Genomic DNA, 21,016 nt, shown 5'->3' with positions numbered 1-21,016 from the left:
CACCATCTCCCACCACAACCACCACCACCCTCCACAACCACCACCTCCACCACCTCCCACCACAACCACCACCACCCTCCACAACCACCACCTCCACCACCTCCCACCACAACCACCACCACCCTCCACAACCACCACCTCCCACCACAACCACCACCACCCTCCACAACCACCACCTCCACCACCTCCCACCACAACCACCACCACCCTCCACAACCACCACCTCCACCACCTCCCACCACAACCACCACCACCCTCCACAACCACCACCTCCCACCACAACCACCACCACCCTCCACAACCACCACCTCCACCACCTCCCGCCACAACCACCACCACCCTCCACAACCACCACCACCCTCCACAACCACCACCACCCTCCACAACCACCACCTCCCACCACAACCACCACCACCCTCCACAACCACCACCTCCACCACCTCCCACCACAACCACCACCACCCTCCACAACCACCACCTCCACCACCTCCCACCACAACCACCACCACCCTCCACAACCACCACCTCCCACCACAACCACCACCACCCTCCACAACCACCACCTCCCTCCACCTCCACCACCTCCCACCACAACCACCACCACCCTCCACAACCGCCACCACCCTCCACAACCACCACCTCCACCACCTCCCACCACAACCACCACCACCCTCCACAACCGCCACCACCCTCCACAACCACCACCTCCACCACCTCCCACCACAACCACCACCACCCTCCACAACCACCACCTCCACCACCTCCCACCACAACCACCACCTCCACCACCTCCCACCACAACCACCACCACCCTCCACAACCGCCACCACCCTCCACAACCACCACCTCCACCACCTCCCACCACAACCACCACCACCCTCCACAACCGCCACCACCCTCCACAACCACCACCTCCACCACCTCCCACCACAACCACCACCACCCTCCACAACCACCACCTCCACCACCTCCCACCACAACCACCACCACCCTCCACAACCACTACCTCCACCACCTCCCACCACAACCACCACCACAACCACCACCTCCACCACCTCCCACCACAACCACCACCTCCCTCCACAACCACCACCTCCCACCACCTCCACCACCTCCCACCACAACCACCACCACCCTCCACAACCACCACCTCCCTCCACCTCCACCACCTCCCACCACAACCACCACCACCCTCCACAACCACCACCACCCTCCACAACCACCACCACCCTCCACAACCACCACCACCCTCCACAACCACCACCTCCCACCACAACCACCACCTCCCTCCACCTCCACCACCTCCCACCACAACCACCACCTCCCACCACAACCACCACCACCCTCCACAACCACCACCTCCCTCCACCTCCACCACCTCCCTCCACCTCCACCACCACCCTCCACAACCACCACCTCCCTCCACCTCCACCACCTCCCTCCACCTCCACCACCTCCCACCACAACCACCATCTCCCACCACAACCCCCATCTCCCACCACAACCCCCATCTCCCACCACAACCACCACCTCCCACCACAACCACCACCTCCCACCACAACCACCACCTCCCACCACAACCACCATCTCCCACCACCTCCCACCACAACCACCATCTCCCACCGACAACCACCACCATCACGTCCCACCACAACCACCACCTCTTACCACAACCACCACCTCCCACCACAACCACCACCTCCCACCACAACCACCATCTCCCACCACAACCACCACCTCCCACCACAACCACCATCTCCCACCACAACCACCACCATCACGTCCCACCACAACCACCACCTCTTACCACAACCACCACCTCCCACCACAACCACCACCATCACGTCCCACCACAACCACCACCTCCCACCACAACCACCACCTCCCACCACAACCACCACCTCTCACCACAACCACCACCTCCCACCACAACCACCACCATCACGTCCCACCACAACCACCACCTCCCACCACAACCACCATCTCCCACCACAACCACCATCTCCCACCACAACCACCACCTCTCACCACAACCACCATCTCCCACCACAACCACCACCATCACGTCCCACCACAACCACCACCTCCCACCACAACCACCACCTCCCACCACAACCACCACCTCCCTCCACAACCACTAACCAACAACTTGCTTGTCTAAGGAGCGAGTGTGATCTACATAATTGCACATGCAAATGTCAGTCGTTTCACTTTGCCGCATCCCAACACCACTCACTGTGTCGGCGTCGCTCTGCCACCCACAACAGTCTCTCTCTCTCACTAACTCATTCATGCTCTCAGAAGGACCAGCATGGAACGATGAGTCACTAAATCATTGAATTCACTCAAATTCTTATTTTACCTCAAACTCGGCCACTTACTCATATACTAACTTACTTCCTGGTTGATGAGGTTCTGGGAGTTGTTCTACTCCCCAAGCCCGGCCCGAGGCCAGGCTTGACTTATGAGAGTTTGGTCTACCAGGCTGTTGCTTGGAGCGGCCCGCAGGCCCACATACCCACCACAGCCCAGTTGGTCCGGCACTCCTTGGAGAAAACTATCTAGGTTTCTCTTGAAGATGTCCTCGGTTGTTCCGGCAATATTTCTTATAGTCGCTGGGAGGGTGTTGAACAACCGCGGACCTCTGATGTTTATACAGTGTTCTCTGATTGTGCCTATGGCACCTCTGCTCTTCACTGGTTCTATTCTGTATTTTCTTCCATATCGTTCACTCCAGTACGTTGTTATTTTACTGTGTAGATTTGGGACCTGTCCCTCCAGTATTTTCCATGTGTATATTATTTGGTATCTCTCTCGTCTCCTTTCTAGAGAGTACATTTGGAGAGCTTTGAGACGATCCCAATAATTTAGGTGTTTTATCGCGTCTATGTGTGCCGTATATGTTCTCTGTACTACTTTCACACTCAAACATTCCCACGTTTACTCATTTACTCAGCTGATCCACTTACGCAGGTTACAACATGAACAAAAATACGCCACCACCACCACCACAACTACCACCACCACCAACACCACCACCACCACAACCACCACCAACACAACCACGTCCACCACCTAACTACCCAGCCCCCTTCCACTAAATCCCCAAGTCAAGGATTTAGGAACAAGACTGACTTACCCAACGGACGTTTCTAAGGGAGGATAAGACTTTCTCCTCCCCCCAGCGCCCCCCTACCCCTCCCTACTCTAATTTTGCAGGCTTTAAAAACATATAAGAATGAGTCGTCGGATCCCAAGATTACGAACCTGATCTTCTCCTCGTTTGCTGAGTCCCCCCCCCCACCTCATTACCCTCATGATGCTCCTCCTCGTCTCCCTCACTACCATCACTTCCCGGTTATGGCTTACTCATCCCTTACTCATGTTGCTTTACTCATAGTAGACCAGACCACACCCTACAAGGTGAAGGGACGACGACGTTTCGGTCCGTCCTGGACCATTCTCAAGTCGATTGTGATGAGGAAGTAGATGCAGGGGAACGATATTAGGGGAACGAAGATATTAGGTATTAGGGATATTAGGGGAACGAAGTCTCCAGAGAGAGAGACGCTCCCAGGTAGAGAGAGATGTGTAGACCTCACCATGCAGAGAGAGAGGCGCTCCCAGGTAGAGATATTAGTGAAGCAGAGCATCCACCCAGACCTGGCTGGCGGACGTCTCAGCCTCCGCCATTACGTAAGCCAGCTAAACATACCGCTGCCAACTATACCATGAATTTCGCACCCCGTCGCCCCCCGCCCCTCCCCCGCGGGTGAGCATAGCGTGGCCTGATACCCGGAGAGTGGTTCAAGGTACACAGCCCCAGGGGATAACACCACCGGTGCAATTGGTGTCCAGATTACGAATAGAGATGAGTGGGAGGTTCCATGTGGCGGTGCCAAGCAGTCTGGCTGGTGGAGACTGGGACGCCCCTGGTGGGATAGGTGGGTGAGGGAGGACGGGGGAGAGGGTGCCTTGGAGGGATGGGGGAGGTGGAGGGAAAATGAGCAGGTTTGAGTTAGGAATATGTGGGGGAGATGAGAGCGATCCTGGTGTCAACGGTTTGTACCTTCTTGTGTAAATATTGCACCCCCGCCACCACACACGAGAAACAATGGAAAATTAGCACCAACAAACAAAAGTTTCAGATAATACACATTGCGAAAAGAAACCCGGACCCCATTATCCTTGACAACCATCCGATCCAATATGCTGAGGTAGGCAGAATAAAGCTACTCGTCCCGAAACTGAGAGGAATGAGCTACGAGGAAAGGCTGAAGGAGCTGAATCTCACGTCCCTGGAAAACAGAAGATTAAGGGGAGACATGATAACCACCTACAAAATTCTCAGGGGTGGACAAAGACAAACTCTTCAGCACGGGTGGAACACGAACAAGAGAACACGACACAGGTTTAAACTGAGTACCCAAGTGAGCCACAGGGACGTTAGAAAGAACTTTTTCAGTGTCAGAGTAGATAACAGGTGGAATGCATTAGGCAGCGATGTGGTTACCTTACCTTGGAGTATTTCCGGGGCTTAGCGTCTCCGCGGCCCGGTCGTCGACCAGGCCTCCTCGTTGCTGGACTGGTCGACCAGGCCTCCTCGTTGCTGGACTGATCAACCAGGCTGTTGGACGCGGCTGCTCGCAGCCTGACGTATGAGTCACAGCCTCGTTGATCAGGTATCCTTTGGAGGTGCTTATCCAGTTCTCTCTTGAACACTGTGAAGGGTCGGCCAGTTATGCCCCTTATGTGTAGTGGAAGCGTGTTGAACAGTCTCGGGCCTCTGATGTTGATAGTTCTCTCTTGAACACTGTGAGGGGTCGGCCAGTTATGCCCCTTATGTGTAGTGGAAGCGTGTTGAACAGTCTCGGGCCTCTGATGTTGATAGTTCTCTCTTGAACACTGTGAGCTGTCGGCCAGTTATGTCCCTTATGTGTAGTGGAAGCGTGTTGAACAGTCTCGGACCTCTGATGTTGATAGTTCTCTCTTGAACACTGAGGGGTCGGCCAGTTATGTCCCTTATGTGTAGTGGAAGCGTGTTGAACAGTCTCGGGCCTCTGATGTTGATAGTTCTCTCTCAGAGTACCTGTTGCACCTCTGCTTTTCAACGGGGGTATTCTGCACATCCTGCCATGCCTTCTGGTCTCATGTGGTGTTATTTCTGTGTGCAGGTTTGGGACCAGCCCCTCTACTATTTTCCACGTGTAGATTATTATGTATCTCTCCCGCCTGCGCTCAAGAGAATACAGATTTTGACTCTATAGTCGGTCCCAATAGTTTAGATGTTTTACTGAGTGGATTATAGCAGTAAAGGATCTCTGCACGCTCTCCAGGTCAGCAATTTCTCCAGCTTTGAAAGGGGCTGTCATTGTGCAGCAGTACTCCACTCTAGAGAGCACTAGCGTCTTGAAGAGTATCATCATCGGTAGAGCATCTCTAGTGTGAAAAGTTCTTGTTATCCAACCTGTCATTTTTCTTGCAGTTGTGACAACTACTTTATTGTGTTCTTTAAAGGTAAGGTCTTCCGACATGAGTACACCCAGATCCTTTACATTGCCTTTTCGTTCTATGGTGGGGGTTCTATGGTGGAGGTATGGTCTTTTTCGTTTCGTGGTGGAGGCAGACTCCATACACAGTTTCAAATGTAGATTTGATAAGATCCCAGTAGGCTCTGGAATCTGTACACCAGCTAGTTGATTGAATTGACAGTTGAGAGGCGGGACCAAAGAGTCAAAGCTCAACCCCCGCAAGCACCACACGGTGAGTACGCGCGCTACGTAGCCTCACAAGCCCATGCACAGCCTGTCGTCAGTTACACTTGTAACAACTATTTGCTCAAACGTACATAAATGGACTGATGCAGTCATCCATGTTATCGCTTTGAACTATTAGTTTTGTTGAGGGTGTAACTGCTGTCTGGGGGTCGTCTGTGGGGTGTCGTCTGTGGGGCGTCGTCTGTGGGGCGTCGTCTGTGGTGGCGTCGTCTGTGGGGGGTCGTCTGTGGGGGGTCGTCTGTGGGGGGTCGTCTGTGGGGGGTCGTCTGTGGGGCGTCGTCTGTGGGGTGTCGTCTGTGGGCGTCGTCTGTGGGGCGTCGTCTGTGGGGCGTCGTCTGTGGGGGGTCGTCTGTGGGGGGTCGTCTGTGGGGCGTCGTCTGTGGGGCGTCGTCTGTGGGGCGTCGTCTGTGGGGCGTCGTCTGTGGGGGGTCGTCTGTGGGGGGTCGTCTGTGGGGGTCGTGGAGGCTGCGCATCTCTGGGTTGTTTAGAGAAGCCAGGAGGGGGCGAGAGAGTGACTAATGTGACCACATCATAGGTCTATACCAGGTGTTTGTACAGGTCTCCAGTTGTGGGGAATGTGGGGGGGGGGGCGTGCTAGGTGTTTTGACAGGTGTGGGAGTGACAGGTGTCCGGATGACACAGGATATGAGTCACTGACCACCACCGGCTGTTCACTGTCAGGTAGTGAAGGGGGAGCCCCCAGAGTGATTGATGCAAGCCTATACCAGATGTTTACATTCTTCCAAGTGACAAGGATGGCTCACCCTCCTTGTGAAACAAGACCAGAATTCATTCTTCACCTTGAAGATGACAGACAGACAGACAGACAGACAGACAGACAGACAGACAGACAGACAGACAGACAGACAGGGAAGACTTAGGCTCACTTTGCTTAGGAACAGTCTTAAGTAGGATGTTGACATTTAATAACTAATAAATTCAACTCATAAATTACAAGTCCCTTGAGCATCAATTTCAATCCGTCTTATATAATAGAAGGCCGTCTTTGTTAATGCGCTTGATCTTTCCCTTGATGTCGTTCTTGCTTTTACTTAACTATTAAACTATCCCTCCAAATGATTCAGTTTGAGACAGATTAGCATTAAGTTAAGCAAGTCCCAGCTGTGTTTGGGTACAAGTGACAGGATGAACAACCCAGCGGGTTTGCTTCCTATTGGGGAGTGTTGTACATGCTGCTATGGCGGTGTGTCCACTCACAGGATGAGTGGCGCTGCCTAATACTGTCACTATGGCGGTGTGTCCACTCACAGGATGAGTGACGCTGCCTAATACTGTCACTATCGCGGTGTGTCCACTCACAGGATGAGTGGTGCTGCCCAATACTGTCACTATGGCGGTGTGTCCACTCACAGGATGAGTGGTGCTGCCCAATACTGTCACTATGGCGGTGTGTCCACTCACAGGATGAGTGGCGCTGGCCAATACTGTCACTATGGCGGTGTGTTCACTCACAGGATGAGTGGCGCTGGCCAATACTGTCACTATGGCGGTGTGTCCACTCACAGGATGAGTGACGCTGGCCAATACTGTCACTATGGCGGTGTGTCCACTCACAGGATGAGTGGCGCTGCCCAATACTGTCACTATGGCGGTGTGTCCACTCACAGGATGAGTGACGCTGGCCAATACTGTCACTATGGCGGTGTGTCCACTCACAGGATGAGTGGCGCTGCCCAATACTGTCACTATGGCGGTGTGTCCACTCACAGGATGAGTGACGCTGGCCAATACTGTCACTATGGTGGCGTGTCCACTCACAGGATGAGTGGTGCTGCCCAATACTGTCACTATGGCGGTGTGTCCACTCACAGGATGAGTGACGCTGCCCAATACTGTCACTATGGCGGTGAGTCCACTCACAGGATGAGTGGCGCTGCCCAATACTGTCACTATGGCGGTGTGTCCACTCACAGGATGAGTGGCGCTGCCCAATACTGTCACTATGGCAGTGTGTCCACTCACAGGATGAGTGGCGCTGCCCAATACTGTCACTATGGCGGTGTGTCCACTCACAGGATGAGTGGCGCTGCCCAATACTGTCACTATGGCGGTGAGTCCACTCACAGGATGAGTGGCGCTGCCCAATACTGTCACTATGGCGGTGTGTCCACTCACAGGATGAGTGGCGCTGCCCAATACTGTCACTATGGCGGTGTGTCCACTCACAGGATGAGTGGCGCTGCCCAATACTGTCACTATGACGGTGTGTCCACTCACAAGATGAGTGGCGCTGCCCAATACTGTCACTATGGCGGTGTGTCCACTCACAAGATGAGTGGCGCTGCCCAATACTGTCACTATGGCGGTGTGTCCACTCACAGGATGAGTGGCGCTGCCCAATACTGTCACTATGGCGGTGTGTCCACTCACAAGATGAGTGGCGCTGCCCAATACTGTCACTATGGCGGTGTGTCCACTCACAGGATGAGTGACGCTGCCCAATACTGTCACTATGGGGGTGTGTCCACTCACAGGATGAGTGGCGCTGCCCAATACTGTCACTATGGTCACTTAGAGAAGATTCAGCGGTATGCCACCAGACTAGTCCCAGAGCTGAGAGGTATGAGTTACGAGGAAAGGCGACGGGAACTAAACCTTACGTCCCTAGAAGACAGAAGAATTAGGGGAAACATGATCACCACCTACAAAATTCTCTTCTTGTTTTTTCTTTCACAAAGTTGACACATTGTGTACTCGACATTTGGGTTTTGAGAAAGCTGCCAGATACGTCTATATCTCAGGCGTATTCTGGCCACTATAACATCACATTGCCGGGTTCTTGTTCTATTAGTCCCATATGTGAATGTCTCCTCACGATATCTATCATAATATTTAATGCTACAACTTTCAGGTCTTTGTGAATTTGTTAGGTCGGTGAGATCTTCATTAGATATTTGTTTAAGTATTCTCTTTGTCACTGCTAATGAAACACCCATATCAATTTCTACCACTGGTTTTCTACAGGCTGTCTTAGCAAGCATATCAACAGTGTCATGCCTTGAGATGCCAACGTGTGATAGTATCCATAGGAATTTAATTTCAAATTTGTTTTCTTTAGCAGCTAAAACATTCATTCGAATATCACTGACTATTTTCTGGGTGTCACTACTATGTGCGTTCAATGCCAGGAGTGCACTCTGCGAGTCACAGTATTCTTGGTTCTACAAGGTAGCCAACTCCATCAAAATATTAAATATGTACCCAGCTCAATTAATGATTAACCAGCCAATTACTCCATGAATGACTAGGATCTATCAGTTGATTTTGTAAATGCACTCATTATTGTTTAGTGCATTTACAAAATACACTCAAGTACAAAGTGCAGTCAAGTACAAAGTGCATTTACAAATGCACTCAAATGATAGTGTACACTCTACATTATTAAGACAGAGGGAATGTATTAGGCAGTGATGTGGTGGAGGCTGACTCCATACACGGTTTCAAATGTAGATATGATAGAGCCCAGTAGGCTCAGGAACCTGTACACCAGTTGATTGACAGTTGAGAGGCGGGACCAAAGAGCCAGAGCTCAACCCCCGCAAGCACAACTAGGCGAGTACACACACACACATACTCAAAACAAGTACTGAGAGAACATGTGGCCGCTGCACCCTAATCTCCAATATTTACAAACAAACCCATTCATTGGACACCGCCGCCAGGAGCCTCCGCCACCCCATTACCCGAGATACAACCCCGACGGCACCCCCTCCCTCGACCCCCCCAACCCCCCTCCCTCGACCCTCCACACCCCCCTCCCCCCACCCTTCTCAGTGACCTTCCACTTGCTTTGTAAATGTAGTTTGCTTGAAGCAGTCTTCACACCCTTGCTGTAAGTGGTTACAGCAAGGGGTACAGACACACCCTTGCTGTGAGTGGTTACAGCAAGGGTACAGACACACCCTTCCTGTGAGTGGTTACAGCAAGGGGTACAGACACACCCTTCCTGTAAGTGGTTACAGCAAGGGTACAGACACACCCTTCCTGTAAGTGGTTACAGCAAGGGTACAGACACACCCTTCCTGTAAGTGGTTACAGCAAGGGGTACAGACGTGTTAGGTACATTTCTCTTGTTAGGGTGATGTCATGGGCTTGTCTCATGTGATTTTTAGAGGCACGTGATTGAAGATGACAGGTCAAACTCCTCGTCAGCTTGGTCGACGTCATACCTATGTACTTAGACTTAAGGCTAGACCCTTCTTGCAGGGGAGGGGGTGTACATATATATACCATGTTAGACTGCTGTAAAAGGGTCTCAGTTGACCTTCGGGTTGTTGGTAATGAGGTCAGTGGTATGATGATGTCTGAGTTTTGGTTAAGGGTTGTGCTTCTCATTCCTTTGTGGATTATTTCTTGTATTATTCTTTTATCTCATATTCTCGGGCTTATCCACTACTGTGATTGTGGCAATGTGAGTAGGGAGTCTTATAGGATAACACAAGTAGTAGGGAGTCTTATAGGATAACACAAGTGGTAGGGAGTCTTATAGGGTAACACAAGTAGTAGGGAGTCTTATAGGATAACACAAGTAGTAGGGAGTCTTATAGGATAACACAAGTGGTAGGGAGTCTTATAGGGTAACACAAGTACTGGTGAAGAATGGCTGTTGTGACCACAAGGTCAACACTACCTCTATACCACCTCACTTACACCGCTCCTACAACCCTCAACCAACAACACTTCCAATATAATGATATATAATGAGATTATATATATATATATATATATATATATATATATATATATATATATATGGCACAACTCTCCTAAACACGAGAGTTAAGTATACAACTTTAGAACACTTTCCCACCAGGAGACTCGAACCCTAGCCAGCACAGAAGCCTTCCAGCAACTGGCATAACAGGTACGCCTTAACCCGCTCCACCCTTAACTTTTAAGGGTCTGAGCGGGTGGTGGAGCGGGTTAAGGCGTACCTGTTATGCCAGTTGCTGGAAGGCTTCTGTGCTGGCTAGGGTTCGAGTCTCCTGGTGGGAAAGTGTTCTAAAGTTGTATACTTAACTCTCGTGTTTAGGAGAGTTGTGCCTTAAGCATAGACACTGTGTCTTCCCATATTAACAGGGACTTGATAAAATTAACGTCTAAATGACCCCTCACTTGCTCTAGTGCTCTTGGGAGGTGGTGATCTTTGGTGTATTTAAATACTCCGAAATTACCATCTCTTTTAAGGGTCTGAGTGGGTGGTGGAGCGGGTTAAGGCGTACCTGTTATGCCAGTTGCTGGAAGGCTTCTGTGCTGGCTAGGGTTCGAGTCTCCTGGTGGGAAAGTGTTCTAAAGTTGTATACTTAACTCTCGTGTTAGGAGAGTTGTGCCTTAAGCATAGACACTGTGTCTTCCCATATTAACAGGGACTTGATGAAATTAACGTCTAAATGACCCCTCACTTGCTCTAGTGCTCTTGGGAGGTGGTGATCTTTGGTGTATTTAAATACTCCGAAATTACCATCTCTTTTAAGGGTCTGAGCGGGTGGTGGAGCGGGTTAAGGCGTACCTGTTATGCCAGTTGCTGGAAGGCTTCTGTGCTGGATAGGGTTCGAGTCTCCTGGTGGGAAAGTGTTCTAAAGTTGTGTATATATATATATATATATATATATATATATATATATATATATATATATATATATATATATATATATATATTACACACAAGGCAGATCCTAGTCAATAATGGCTACTCTAACGGATATGTTGAAGACGTCATTAAAAGAAATGTGGAACGCCATGCAACCTCTGAAGAGTCAACTAACACAACACTTGTACCTCCTATTAGACTGTTTTACAGGAACTTCTTTTCCACAACTTATAAAATGGAGGAAAGTGTCCTGAGATATCATTGATAGGAACGTTATCACCGCAGACACCAATCAGAAGATGCAATTAACAACGTCGTCTATGCCTTCACATGCCCACTTGGGGACTGTCGGCCCCAACGATCTCAGTATATAGGCAATCTTGAGGTTATCTTGAGATGATTTTGGGGCTTTTTAGTGTCCCCACGGCCCGGTCTTCGACCAGGCCTCCACCCCCAGGAAGCAGCCCGTGACAGCTGACTAACACCCAGGTACCTATTTTACTGCTAGGTAACAGGGGCATAGGGTGAAAGAAACATTGCCCATTGTTTCTCGCCGGCGCCTGGGATCGAACCCAGGATCACAAGTCAGGGGTACTGTCCGCTCGGCCGACCGGCTCCCCAGAGCAAGACAACAACGTCTCTCTCTCTCTAGACGAGTAACAATGCACAAGCAACAGGGCTCTATCAAGGAACAAGTAATTTCCTCACACAACCAGATAATCACCAGAGACATCTTAACAAGAAACACTGAAATAATCGACAGATATAACGACAGCGGAAGACTAGACATCAGCGAGGCACTACATATTAAGAAGTCCAGACCAGCAATCAACAACCAGCTAACACATAATTACATTCTATCCACTTCAAGACCCAGAACCAACGCACAGACAGCATCCAATGACCCTACCTAAGGAAGCTGCCATGTTGATACATTTAATACCCAATTAATACCCCCTTTCATCCATTTATTCATTAATATATTTAATACCTAATTAATACCCCTCTAGTTATGGCATTCATCCACCACCTCACCCAAAGAGTACATAATGTGATGTTAAACACAGTAAAAAAAAAAATTTATTACGGGCTCGCCATAGCCCGTGCTACATGGACACTTCGTCCTGAGTTGCTAAATCTGAAACAACAACGACGGTAAAATTGTCTTTGAAAATGTAAGGTGTACCTTGGGAAAATCATCCCCAGGCGTCAGTCTATAATAAAGTGTAAAAATTTACACTTTATTATAGTGTATATAGTTATCCTATAGTTTTATAGGAGATACGCCATGTATCACTCACCTACACATGGAGATACACCATGTATCACTCACCTACACATGGAGATACACCATGTATCACTCACCTACACATGGAGATACGCCATGTATCACTCACCTACACATGGAGATACACCATGTATCACTCACCTACACATGGAGATACACCATGTATCACTCACCAACACATGGAGATACGCCATGTATCACTCGCCTACACATGGAGATACACCATGTATCACTCACCTACACATGGAGATACACCATGTATCACTCACCCACACATGGAGATACGCCATGTATCACTCACCTACACATGGAGATACACCATGTATCACTCACCTACACATGGAGATACACCATGTATCACTCACCTACACATGGAGATACGCCATGTATCACTCACCTACACATGGAGATACACCATGTATCACTCACCTACACATGGAGATACACCATGTATCACTCACCTACACATGGAGATACACCATGTATCACTCACCTACACATGGAGATACGCCATGTATCACTCACCTACACATGGAGATACGCCATGTATCACTCACCTACACATGGAGATACACCATGTATCACTCGCCTACACATGGAGATACACCATGTATCACTCACCTACACATGGAGATACACCATGTATCACTCACCTACACATGGAGATACACCATGTATCACTCGCCTACACATGGAGATACACCATGTATCACTCACCTACACATGGAGATACACCATGTATCACTCGCCTACACATGGAGATACACCATGTATCACTCACCTACACATGGAGATACACCATGTATCACTCACCTACACATGGAGATACGCCATTACACATGGAGATACGCCATGTATCACTCGCCTACACATGGAGATACGCCATGTATCACTCGCCTACACATGGAGATACACCATGTATCACTCACCTACACATGTATCACTCACCTACACATGGAGATACGCCATGTATCACTCACCTACACATGGAGATACGCCATTACACATGGAGATACGCCATGTATCACTCACCTACACATGGAGATACGCCATGTATCACTCACCTACACATGGAGATACGCCATGTATCACTCACCTACACATGGAGATACACCATGTATCACTCACCTACACATGGAGATACGCCATTACACATGGAGATACGCCATGTATCACTCACCTACACATGGAGATACACCATGTATCACTCACCTACACATGGAGATACGCCATGTATCACTCACCTACACATGGAGATACGCCATGTATCACTCACCTACACATGGAGATACGCCATGTATCACTCACCTACACATGGAGATACGCCATGTATCACTCACCTACACATGGAGATACACCATGTATCACTCACCTACACATGGAGATACGCCATGTATCACTCACCTACACATGGAGATACGCCATGTATCACTCACCTACACATGGAGATACACCATGTATCACTCACCTACACATGGAGATACATAGTAACAATTTAACATAAATGATCTGGAATTCGCGTTTACTGCAAGTCCATCCATCCAACCTTCTCATAAATGCTTCCTATGACAATATACTCATCAGCCCATCATACAGGCGGCAGGGTAGGCCTATACTCACCAGGGTAGAGGTAGATGAAAAGGTCTAAGCGCTGTTATACATCCTGGGCACTGTATATACCGCGAGGTCCCCCCGCGAGACCCACAGACACACTCACACACACAGACACACGGATACACCCTCGCCCTCCGGGAGTCACCTCCACACTGGTCGCTCCTCACTATGTCCGCCTCGCCCGCGCCGTGGCTGCCCTCCTCGAGGCTCACACACTAGCCCGCTCTACCCGAGACTCCCATCGCCTCCCTGACACAACTCACAAAAAACGAGTTTTTATTGTATAGCGACGGGAATCACTATATGGTAAAGTATAAAAATAATAAAAACAAAAAAATTTGTTTTTTGACTTTGAATGCAAATGAACCACGACGCGTGTGTGATATACGAGACTTTTATGTACTGCAACAGAGAGGCTTGTGGGGGGAAAATGCTAGCATATTTCTTCCTCTATAATTTGCCATAAAATCATTGCATATATTCAAACAGCAAATTTGCATATCATATGAAAAACTATTTTCCTTGTGCAGATCGCATTTTGCAATATAAATAACTGTTAAAAAAAAGGAAAAAAGACAGAAAAGTTCTTTACATTTGAGAGGCTATTGTAGTTTCAAAGAAAATATTAACAGTGTATATTAAAAAAGAAATCCGAAACGTTTGATCAAAATTGGCCCGAAATACATGTTCTTGGAGAGTGTGGCGGGTCCTGTAGAGTCTATAGAACTCCTCAACTCTACTCCAACTTCTCCAGACGGATTAAGACGCTGCCCGGTTACTCAAGGCGGAAATTATACTCCGCCACCACCACCACCACCACCTCCTTCACCATCATCACCACCTCCTCCTCCTCCACCACCATCACCACCACCTCCTTCACCATCACCACCTCCTCCACCACCACCACCATCATCACCACCATCGTCACCACCACCATCATCACCACCACCACCACCTCCTTCACCATCATCACCACCTCCTCCTCCTCCACCACCACCACCACCACCACCTCCTTCACCATCACCACCTCCTCCTCCACCACCACCATCATCACCACCATCGTCACCACCACCATCATCACCACCACCACCACCTCCTTCACCATCATCACCACCTCCACCACCACCATCATCACCTCCACCACCACCTCCTTCATCATCACCACCTCCTCCTCCACCACCACCATCATCACCTCCACCACCATCATCACCTCCACCACCACCTCCACCACCACCATCATCACCACCTCCTCCTCCACCATCATCACCACCTCCTCCTCCACCACCATCACCACCACCACCTCCTCCTCCTCCACCATCATCACCACCTCCTCCACCACCACCACCTCTTCCACCACCTCTTCCACCACCTCCTTCACCATCATCACCACCTCCTCCTCCTCCACCACCATCACCACCACCACCTTCACCATTACCACCTCCTCCACCTCCTCCTCCACCACCACCATCATCACCACCTCCTCCTCCTCCATCACCACCACCTCCTTCACCATTACCACCTCCTCCTCCTCCACCACCACCATCATCACCACCATCGTCACCACCACCATCATCACCACCACCTCCTCCACCACCATCACCACCACCTCCTCCACCATCACCACCTCCTCCACCACCTTCACCACCATCATCCCACATCACCACAACAACTACCACCACCACCACTACCACCACCATCATCCCACATCACCACCACTACTATCACCACAACAACTACCACCATCACCATCATCACCACCACCACCATCATCACCACTGTCACCACCACCATCATCCCACATCACCACCACCACCATCACCACCACTGTTACGGCCCTACTGGGACGCAACCGGGTTCTTCTCTGATGGTAGTAGAGTTTGGGAATCCAGCCCCAAGTTAGTAGAGGCTTTCAAGGGGTGTGTTCCGTAATGCAAGTTAAATTAAAGGGGGAGGGATACAAATGTTCCAGTTTTTCTGATATATTTACCACCACCATATATAAATAAATGACAGTCGCACGCGGGGATTATTACTACACTTATGTACAGTTGCGTCTTCCTTCGAAGACACTGGATGCTCACTCTGGGTAGCCCTGGTTCCTTCTTCCGTGGCCCACGATGAATCCACTATGACTCTATGACGAATCTACCCTGGCCACAGGCCAGCCAAATCACAGTCCCACTGGGTGCTTCGTCGTGGAGGCCTTCAACCACAATCCAGCCTGTAGCTAGCAGGTACCGATCAGCTCCGCTGTGTAGGCCACTCTACGACCGATACTTAGGGTTGCGTGCCCTAGCCAGGAGCCTCGTGTGACTCGCTGGTCACTCTCACACAGCACCCCAGTGGGTGGTCTCCTCCACCAGCCAACCCCGGATAAAGCGATTCCCAACACTGTCACTCCTCAGGCAGGCTATTACTCTCAACAGAGTTCGTCCAGGGATGGCTCACAGCTTCTTCAAAGCAGACTGGTGAGGAGACCTTGGCTGCCTTGGGTAGACTGCTCCATCGTCCAACACAGCAGTCCCAGGTCGACTCTGCAATCAGACACGTCATTAATACTGGGACGCTCTAGGGGAACCTCACTCACAAGCTTAGACACAAACGTCCACCTCTTCACTCCATAGATGGCGTTCACTGTCTAAGCACTACCACACCAGAGGTCAGCAGCGGCTACGTCGCGAGTCAACTAGGACAGGAATCCAACACTTATTGCTGGCCTATTCTGTCACCACTAGATGGCGTCGTCCATTTGGAGTGGGTTTCGGGAGCGGACTCACAGATGGCGTTGTCGTCACTGCTCCGTGACGACAACTAACTCAACAATGAACTGGTGACGAACCACACTGGTTCCTAGATATATATGAACTAATAGAAATACCCCCCCCCCCATGTTGATATTTGAGGCTTTGACTTTAATTCATTAATAATACAGTCTATTCATTATTTTCAAGTGATTGTTAAGTTAATTATCGTACACAGGCACTGGTTCTATGGTGTCAGTCTAATAATCACTTTTGTTTGTTTTCCTTCTTGTCTCAAAAGTGGGAGGTCCTTCAGTTTATGTTAAACATAATAATCAAATAATTTCAATATATGAGTTAAAGCCCCAGATACCCAACACCGACATCATCACTATCACCACCACCATCATCATCACCACCATCACCACCACCATCACCACCACCATCACCACCACCATCACCACCACCATCACCACCACCACCACCATCACCACCACCACCACCACCACCACCATCACCACCACCACCACCATCACCACCACCATCACCACCACCACTACTGCAAGCACTCTCACCTATAACCAGCTCATGCACCACGCTGCTCCTCCCCACCCCACACACCCTGCAGGTGTGGGGTGAGGAATGGTCCTCCATTCCCCCCTCCGGCCGGCCCCGGGTGTCAAGGTCACGGAGATGGGGAATTACGAGACAGAGACAGAGACAGAGACAGAGACAGACAGACAGAGAGAGAGAGAGAGAGAGAGAGAGAGAGAGAGAGAGAGAGAGAGAGAGAGAGAGAGAGAGAGAGAGAGAGAGAGAGAGAGAGAGAGAGAGAGACAGACAGACAGACAGACAGACAGACAGACAGACAGACAGACAGACAGACAGACAGACAGACAGACAGAGAACATGATATAGTAAATGTTGTGGTTATAGTCTTGCTAAGGTACTCCACAATGGCGGGAGAAACAAAAGCCTGGCGAGGAACGCACGTCGAGGGCGGCCATTGTGGGAACCAGGCCATTGTCTTGGTAATGGTCCTCGTCTTGCTCGGACTGATTGCCCACGAAAGAGCAAACACACACGTGTGTGTGTGTGTGTGTGTGTGTGTGTGTGTGTGTGTGTGTGTGTGTGTGTGTGTGTGTGTGTGTGTGTGTGTGTGTGTGTGTGTGTGTGTGTACTCACCTAATTGTACTCACCTAATTGTGCTTGCGGGGGTTGAGCTCTGGCTCTTTGGTCCCGCCTCTCAACCCGTCTCTCAACCCGCCTCTCAGTCCCGCCTCTGTGTGTGTGTGTGTGTGTGTGTGTGTGTGTGTGTGTGTGTGTGTGTGTGTGTGTGTGTGTGTGTGTGTGTGTGTGTGTGTGTGTGTGTGTGTTTACCATTTTCATCTGCAGAATCGAGCTATTAGTTCTTGGACCACCTTTCCTAACCAATTTATATTTTTCCTCTATTATGTCTACTACATACACACACACACACACACACACACACACACACACACACACACACACACACACACACACACACACACACACACACACTCTCTCTCCCATTGCTTGAAGAGATTACGTTAGATGAAAGACTATCAGATATAGAGGTGACAGCAGAGGAGGGAATGAAATAGTTGACAACACTGGATGAAACTAAAGCAGTTGGACCAGACAAAGTATCACCGTGGATACTAAAAGAGGCAGCGCAGGCCCTCAGCGTGCCTCTGGCAAGGTTCTTTAATGAATCACTAATGTCAGGAGAATTGCCCAGTTGCTGGAAGAAGGCAAATGTTGTACCGATTTTCAAGAAAGGTGATAGGAAGGAGGCACTTAACTATAGACCTGTATCACTGACAAGCATCCCCTGTAAAATACTGGAACGAATAATTAGGCTACGACTGGTTGCACACCTGGAGAACGTTAGGTTTGTGAACAAACATCAACATGGGTTCGGGAAAGAGAAATCTTGCCTAACAAACCATTTGGAATTCTATGATAAAATATCGAGAATAAGGCAGGACAGAGAAGGCTGGACAGACTGCATATTTCTGGACTGCCAAAAAGCCTTTGATACAGTACCGCACATGAGACTGTTATTCAAACTTGAGAGGCAGGCGGGGGTGAGCGGAAAGGCCCTAGCATGGGTGAGGAACTACTTAACAGGAAGGAGCCAGAGAGTTACGGTAAGGGGCGAGAAGTCGGACTGGCGAACAGTAACGAGTGGAGTACCTCAAGGATCGGTGCTGAGACCAATTCTATTTTTAATATACGTTAACGACATGTTTACAGGAGTAGAATCCTACATGTCGATGTTCGCGGATGACGCAAAATTGATGAGAAGAGTTGTGACGGATGAGGATTGTAGGATTCTCCAAGAGGACTTGAACAGGTTGCAGAGATGGTAAGAGAAATGGCTACTGGAGCGCAACATGAGTGACAGGGATGTTAGGAAGTTTTCATTTAGCGTGAGAGTAGTGGAAAAATGGAATGCACTTAAGGATCAGGTTGTGGAAGCAAATTTTGTTCATAATTTTAAAACTAGGTATGATAGGGAAATAGGACCGGAGTCATTGCTGTAAACAACCGATGGCTCGAAAGGCGGGATCCAAGAGTCAATGCTCGATCCTGCAGACAAAAATAGGTGAGTACACACACACACACACATCCCCAGGAAGCAGCCCGTAGCAGCTGTCTAACTCTCAGGTACCTATCTACTGTTAGGTGAAGAGATGCATCAGTGTGAAAGAAACCGTGCCCATTTGTTTCCGCCTCCGTCGGGGATCAAACCCGGGCCCTTAGGACTACGACCCCAGAGCACTGTCCCCTCAGCAGCGAGGCTCCCTGTGTGTGTGTGTGTGTACTCACACATTTGTGCCTGCAGGATCGAGCACTTGCTCGATCTTAGGAATTACCTAAGGGACACCTGTCTGTTAGGTAACTCCTTACGCATGAGAATGCGTTTCCGTCTACTCCCGCCTGTCTCTCAAGCTTGTATAGTAGCCGTCTGTGTGGTACTGTCTCAAGGGCTCTTTTGGCTGTCCAGAAATATGCAACCTGCCCATCCTTCTCTGTCTTGCCTTATTTTCGTTACCTTATCTTGAGGTTATCTTGAGATGATTTCGGGGCTTTTAGTGTCCCCGCGGCCCGGTCCTCGACCAGGCCTCCACCCCCAGGAAGCAGCCCGTGACAGCTGACTAACACCCAGGTACCTATTTTACTGCTAGGTAACAGGGGCATAGGAGTGAAAGAAACTCTGCCCATTGTTTCTCGCCGGCGCCTGGGATCGAACCCAGGACCACAGGATTACAAGTCCAGCGTGCTGTCCGCTCGGCCGACCGGCTCCTTATCATAAAACTCCACGAAGTTCGTAAGTGCGTTCGGTTCGTGATTTCCCTTCACTAAAGGGGTGATGTTGTTTACTTACAAACCCAATTCTTTCTATGTGGGCAACTAGTCTTAACCTTATAATTCTTTTAAGTTCTTTGCACGGTAGGAGCCGGTCGGCCGAGCGGACAGCACGCTGGACTTGTGATCCTATGGTCATGTATTCGATCCCAGGCGTCGGCGAGAAACAATGGGCAGAGTTTCTTTCACCCTATGCCCCTGTTACCTAGCAGTAAAATAGGTACCTGGGTATTAGTCAGCTGTCACGGGCTGCTTCCTGGGGGTGGAGGCCTGGTCGAGGACCGGGCCGTGGGGACACTAAAAAGCCCCGAAATCATCTCAAGATCTCAAGATATGCCCCTGTTACCTAGCAGTAAAATAGGTACCTGGGTATAGTCAGCTGTCACGGGCTGCTTCCTGGGGGTGGAGGCCTGGTCGAGGACCGGGCCGCGGGGACACTGAAGCCCCGAAATCATCTCAAGATAACGGTATGACCAGCGACACTGGTCTGTAGGTAAGTGCCTCTTCGATCTCTGTCTCCTTTCTTGTAGAGTGGCGCCCCCGTTGTCTTCTCCCAGCAGCTGGGCAACACGTAAGGAACTCTTTAACG

The 21,016-nt window shown here is 49.9% G+C and overlaps 1 protein-coding gene across 4 annotated transcripts in view; it reads right to left on the bottom strand.

The window, feature by feature from the left end:
• The window catches only part of LOC123775193 (repulsive guidance molecule B), a 137,233-nt gene extending 120,333 nt beyond the window's left edge, over nucleotides 1–16,900 (bottom strand). For 2 of the 4 annotated variants that reach the window (XM_069319119.1, XM_069319118.1), the window contains exon 1: nucleotides 16,372–16,860. The gene's annotated coding sequence lies outside the window, so the exon portion shown is untranslated. The other 2 variants (XM_069319120.1, XM_069319117.1) reach the window with 2 other exon arrangements.
• Nucleotides 16,901–21,016: the final 4,116 nt, after the last annotated feature.

The sequence above is a fragment of the Procambarus clarkii genome, chromosome 92 (assembly GCF_040958095.1).
Source record: "Procambarus clarkii isolate CNS0578487 chromosome 92, FALCON_Pclarkii_2.0, whole genome shotgun sequence".
NCBI classification, from domain to species: domain Eukaryota; kingdom Metazoa; phylum Arthropoda; class Malacostraca; order Decapoda; family Cambaridae; genus Procambarus; species Procambarus clarkii.
This window is presented reverse-complemented; position numbering and strand designations above follow the sequence as displayed.